A 6,546-nucleotide genomic window follows, 5' to 3' on the forward strand; every position below is an offset into this window, starting at 1 on the left:
ATTATTTGCTAATCTAGAGATCTAATTGATGTGACTTGATCTTTCCTTTCCTTTTTCTTTTTTCCCTTTTAAAAATCCTTATACAATGAAAACTGATTATTTTTGCAATTCCGAATGTCAGTTCCCTGAAAGAGTACACTGCAAGCTGAAAATGCAGATAAGAGGGAGATAAACCAGAATGAGATAGTTCAGTTTGAGTTGATGGAAAGCAATCTGTAAGATTTGAGTGCTATATTAAGTTTAGTATCTTTAATAAATATTTAGGAGATGCATATAATAGAACATTAAGTAAATAACCCACCAACCAAAAACAAAAACAAAAACAATAAAAACAGACAAATGCTTTGTGTTTTTCTATCATAATGAAATTGGATTGGTGTTCTTCACTTTCAAGTGGAAGTCCTGTATAATGGGTGCAAATTTAGAATTTTCTTAACATTTGCATTTTTCTTTTTTCTCATTTGAATCATTTTTGCATAGCTCATATATTAAACACTGCTCTGCCTTTAGTTTATATGTTTCTCCCACTGAATTTTGTGGTTTTGACATAGCAACTGTCTACATGGAATTTCTTATGAATAATTCTCATACTTGTTTTTTATTTCTGTTATTTCTAGTTAAGTTTTTTTTTTTTTTTTCAATTCAAAACCAGAAGTGATACTGACTTCTCCTTGGTCTGGAAAGCTGTTATCCTGGTCTAGGCGCTCAGGTTTCTCTGGCCTCATTTCAGCTCCCTTCTCCATTTTGCTGTGTGCACCTTTTCATAACCTCAGTCACAGTTTCTCAGCTGCCTCCTTTCTGTCATTCCACCCCCACCTCCCAGCGTTGTTCCAGTCAGACCCCTAACATGTGATCACGGAGAATTCTGTCTTGTCCCTTTGCCCCAGTGTAATCTCCCTGGAAGCCCCACATCTTCCAGAAGTCTTTGTGTAGGATCAGAGGAAAGCTGATACATTCCTTGTCCCCACCCTTCTGTTCAGCTTTCACTCAAAGTTTTTATGACTTCCACTCTTCAGATGACTTCATGGTCATATTTTAGTATTTACTTCTTGTCAGTTATTGTGACATATAACTAACACTGATCTTTTCAAGTTAGTGTCATCAGTTCTGATTTTAAACTCCTAGAGGTAGAATCTCTTTTTCTTGTCCAGTGACTTATATGTAAATTGTAAGCAATACGTATATTTTAGTTATGATGCTCTTATGCATTTTTAACTATAAGAGAGAGAGTAAGCATGCAATGCTATCATGTCATTCTTTCAAAAACTAAAACTGTTAGTAAAAGATTTAAGCCACAGATCACCATTTATTTCTTTTCCCTTGACTGATTTCAGAACTCCATGAAATTTGCAAGTTTTACTGTTTACTTTGTTGATAAAGCTCATGTGTTCAGTGCACGAAGTTGTAGTTACTTTCTCTGAATTATGTTCCTTTCTTTCTTTTGACTAACTCCATATGACCCAGACCATTCAGATGATGGAAGAAAAAAATTCAGTCTTCAAAATTGCATCTTAACAATCGAAATGTTTCATCTTAACAGTTGCTGTTGCCTAAAATTTTTAGTAACATTTCTGAAATGATTTAAGCTCCTCTTGACGATTCATGGCATATATTTGGACTCTTAAGTTCTCTGGGAGGAATATAATTCAGTTTTTACACTGACTGTGTGGAGAGGTACCAAGCATAGCCCCAGGCCAAGACATGTCTTTACAAAAATGATATAGAAAAGTTGTTACTTCAATCACCAGTTTGAAATCACATCATTATGATTACATTAGGATTGTCTTCAGTATTACCAACAATACCTTAAATTAGGCTTACTTTTTTAACACTAAGAAAGGTCTCAGTCAGAAGTATTACTAATACTTTTGAAAAATCAAAGCAAAAAGCCTTGGCATTTGCACTGACTTGTGAAAGGTTACCCAGTGTGATGGAAGGGAAGATTCATATTAGTGATTTATTCTTGGGAAAGTGCTTTTAAGTCCAAGTATAATATTAAATGCCTTTCTCAAGTCTCTAAGTGAGCTCTTCCAAGTGACCTGTGAGTTTAAGTCATTTGACCTTTGGGTATTTGAGTGAACTGCTTAATTTCCTTTCTACTTAAAAATAATGTTGAGACAGGTGTTAATACTTCTATTTTAATTGAAATTTACTTATTCACTGTGGTAGTGTGCAGAGATCCCTACATATTATTTTTAATCTGATAGGGTAAAAAGGGAGCATCTGGGTGGCTCAGTCACTTGAGCGTCTGACTTCAGCTCAGGTCATCTCATGGTTCGTGCGTTCAAGCTCCACATTGGGCTCTGTGCTGACAGCTCAGAGCCTGGAGCCTGCTTTGGATTCTGTGTCTCCCTCTCTCTCTGTCCTCCACCCCCAAATATATATCAACATTTAAAAAATTGAGAGGGTAAAACAGTCTGTAAACTTAAGAATGCCTATATGTTTATCTATTACTACTTTCAAGTATAGACCTTCAGGGTCCTCATTTAAATACTTGTACTTCTGGGAGATAAGTGTCCCAAGAATGTGAAATGATGCCAGTTTTAGGCAGAAATGTTTAGCAGTATAATGCTGATTCCCTTGATCCCTTCCAGTCCCTTAACACAGTTCATAAGGAGGATTGCATTAGCAAGTGGACAACTACAGCAATTTAGCTGGTTTGCCTGAGAACGGCCCACTTTCTTTGCTCTAGATCTCAGCCACTTGTTCTGTTGCAACTTGAATTGTGGCCACAGTGGTTACCAGGCTGACTGCTTATTGTGGCACAGGCCAGAAAGGAATTTAACATGGGAGAATAGTGTGCTAGGCACTGGCACAAGGCAGGTGCCAGCAAGGTCATAGTGATTTTGAAGCTAGGAGGATCTTTGTAGCTCATACGTGTGTCAGTCAGAATGTATTAAATTATTCCATCCCATTATTGTCATCATTGCTTTCTTCTTCTCTTCCTCCTCCTCCTCCTCCTGCTGCTGCTGCTTCTTCTTCTTCTTCTTCTTCTTCTTCTTCTTCTTCTTCTTCTTCTTTTGTATTTTCCCTATTTGTTGTTCTCTTAAAACTTGAGAAATATTCTTCTTTCTAATTCTGATTTCTCACCTATAACACTAGCACCTGAAACATAGTAAATACTCAATGAATGTTTGCTGTATGATTGAAGACATGTGTGTGTAAGTCTTAAGTGCTTAGACATTACTGCAATTGTAGATAACATGGACATTCATGACTATTAGAATCCAATGAGAATACTCCTAATTGCCACAAAATCACAACTTTATATAGAGACCTTTTGGGAAATGTAGCACTATCAGAGAGAAGGAATTCCAAGTCTCTTATTTTACCTGTTTTTACAATGCTAAAACCCTGCCTAAAAATATTTGATATTGCTTAGAACAAATCTGAGTCACTCTAGGCCTGGTCAGAATGTTCCTGTGTACTAAACAGGGTTTTCCTTCAGGAAGAGACAAAACTTAGAAGGAAAAGAGAATCGATAGGGAATGATAGACTTTGAAGAATTAAAAATATGTTTTCAAAAGTCATTCTTAGGGGGAATTTTAAACCATTTTATAGAGTGATCCTAACTGAAAAGGACGGTACTGGGATCCACACCGGGCAATGAGATAACTGGAGGAGAAAAGAGCTTTGCCATCCCCTGAAAAACCAGTGCTTCTTGTATTCTTAGGGCCTCCCCAGGTTTCTACGCTATTCAAGACTCTGAGCTTACTATATTCCAGTAGTTTTGGTTACCTTTAAGTGGCGGCCATAATTATAGGAGTTTGGGTACCAGGCAAGATTTCTTTAATAGGAGAATGTATGGACCAGTGCCAGAGGGCAGAACATTTACATATTAGGCAGGTTTGCAAAATTACAATTTTTCATGCATGATTTTTGAAAAAAAACACATTTATACACAAGACCATCAAATTCCCTATATTTTAGTAACGATGTGCATAAAGAATATGCTTAAACTTTAATAGTAGCAGTAGCTCCAAAGAATCTGAGTGAAGTCATAGTCCAAGTATGATTTTGATTCTTATAAGAAGAGACTTTTTATTAATGATGTGGCTGGAGAAAAACAAATAAGCAGTAGTGTTCTTATATTTGGTTTAGGTTTATAAGCTATTAGGGAATTTCATAGCACTAAATAAGACTGAAGACAGATTACCTAATGAGTTCAGTCAGATATTGATAAGCCACTAAAACCCAAACCATTATTTATTTTTGCTTATTATTCTCCCATCCATAACATTTGTTAATGTTTTATATTCCTGACAGGTATCTGAAAATTGCAGGCTTAAAATGAGACATTCCAAGGTAAATTTGCTTATAGGCTATAAAGTTCGAGATGTTTCTTCTTGGAAAAACACTTCATGTTTTAAATCAACTTTGGAGGCAACTGGCTATGGCCATAACAGATGTTATGATATTTGGCTCACAGGGAACAAAATTCAGCAACACATAAAGTTAACAGGTATTCAAAAAAAGCAGTGTTGTTTTGTGGATAGTCTGTTAGCAAAGGCTCAAGAGACATAGAAGGACATACATAGTAAAAGACAATATGAAGATGCATGGCAAATTCTTGGGTAAAAATTATACACCCATATTTCTGAAAGATGTCAACATTACCTCTAAAAAATCTTTCTGGTGGTGGAGAAAATTATGTAGTTTACCACTGAACAGATTTCATCTGTCCTGCCCCTATTACCTATTAATGAGACAGAGAAATGAGACTGCAAGAGATGAGAAATGGAAACAAGTTGGACAGTGTACAGATATATAGAAGCTTTGTGTGAAGCCCAGTCAAATCCAGTGTAAATCATTTTACCTCCAGCCATCGGGCAGACTGATAAGCATGGAAAAATGATTGCTACTTTAGGACACTGAGGAGTTTACGAGTGGTTTGTTACACAGCATTAGTATGGAAATAGATGACTAATACACATGCTATTGTTAATCTTTAGAGGGACTGATCAAGTACAGGTTGCCCACATAGACATATTGAAAGGTATTGATTTTTCTGATTTCACCACTGTAGGAAAGAGATATATTCTGACTGAGTCACATAAATTCTAAAACAACTCTGTACTAGTAATGCAGAATTAGCCATTAAGATATAGTTAGGGTGTATTGAAATCTGGCTCTAAAAATAATGCATATAGTAATAACGAACCAAATAATGATAATTTTAGTAATTTTACTTTTGTGTAATCACTATTTATAACTTTTTTGTCTCTAGAATTCTATGGATTTTTAGGGTTACAGTCTTTTTCTGAAATGTTCCTCAAACAGTCTAATCCACACATTTTTTTTTCATTCTCTAATAATCTAATATTCTCTAATATAGAAATTTATAAGCCTCCAGCAACGACTCTGTTCTTAAAAGTCCTTTTTCAAAAAGTGTTGAGGGAATTGATAATTCCAGCAGTTTGACTCTGTAGTAATGTTTATATATAGTCTTTGGAGAGAATATGCAGGTCTACAAATAAATGCAAACATTGTTGGTGGGGGGAATCACAATTCCTATTGTAAACACTCAAGGAAGGAGGTTCTTTATCTGTAACATACTAAAGCAGTCTCCTACCCCACACATAAGTGGAGTGATCAACTGTATAGGCAAATATCTTGGTTAGAATTCTTATGTTGTACACTTGTGGGAGTTAATATTCTTTCATCTGCCACTTAGATTATTTGGAGTCCAGATTGTTTTCGGATAATACAACCTACAACTTCTTCTGCAATTTTTGTAAAATTTTGTTTGACAGCAATTTTAGTCATGGATGATTGAATAAATACTATATAGTCCACCCAGTCCTCTACATTAAGTGTATCCTTGGATCAAGCTGGTACATAAGAAAGCTGTAAACAATAAAAACCCTGTTTTAGGGTTCTTTATATAGCTAACTTTATTGGCTTACATTTGTGTTTATATTTAACTTAGCTACAAAAGCCATTTTGGATTCTAGAACAAAGACTGACACAATGAAAGCAGTATGTTGTGAAGATGAGTCTGTAATCCTCCCCCCTGCCCAAACAATCCTTCATGTAATTAATAGTCCTAGAAAGTAAAATGTTTAAACACAGTAAATAATAGTTAAGACATTAGTGAATAATAGTTAAGACATTAGTGTAAACTTTCATTCCTGGTCAAGATGGAGTCATAGTGATTGGAACTACCCTCCTTTGGGAAACGTTTAAAAACTGGAAAAACATGTTTGAAACAATGGTGTTAAGACACTGGACAACAGTCAATGAAGGATGCTGATTTCTGAAAGATAGGATACAAATAAGGTGAGCCACTAATGCCCCAGTTAACTGTCCTGAATTTCTAGACAATGGCAGAGAGAAAGAGAACATAGGCAGAGTCTGCCAGCTTTCCTGAAATGAGGAGATGGAGTGGGAGTCCAGGGGGACCAAGGTTGTTAGTATTCACATAACAGAGTTCAGAAAAGGAGAGGGCTGCACATAGAGAAAATTCTAGAGATCTACAGAGGGCCCCCTTTAAGTAGTCAGTAAATCAGTGCATGCATGTGAGGAAAATACCCCAGCCCTGGGAAA

This window comes from Panthera tigris, chromosome B2 (genome assembly GCF_018350195.1).
Source record: "Panthera tigris isolate Pti1 chromosome B2, P.tigris_Pti1_mat1.1, whole genome shotgun sequence".
In the NCBI taxonomy this organism is placed as follows: Eukaryota; Metazoa; Chordata; class Mammalia; order Carnivora; family Felidae; genus Panthera; species Panthera tigris.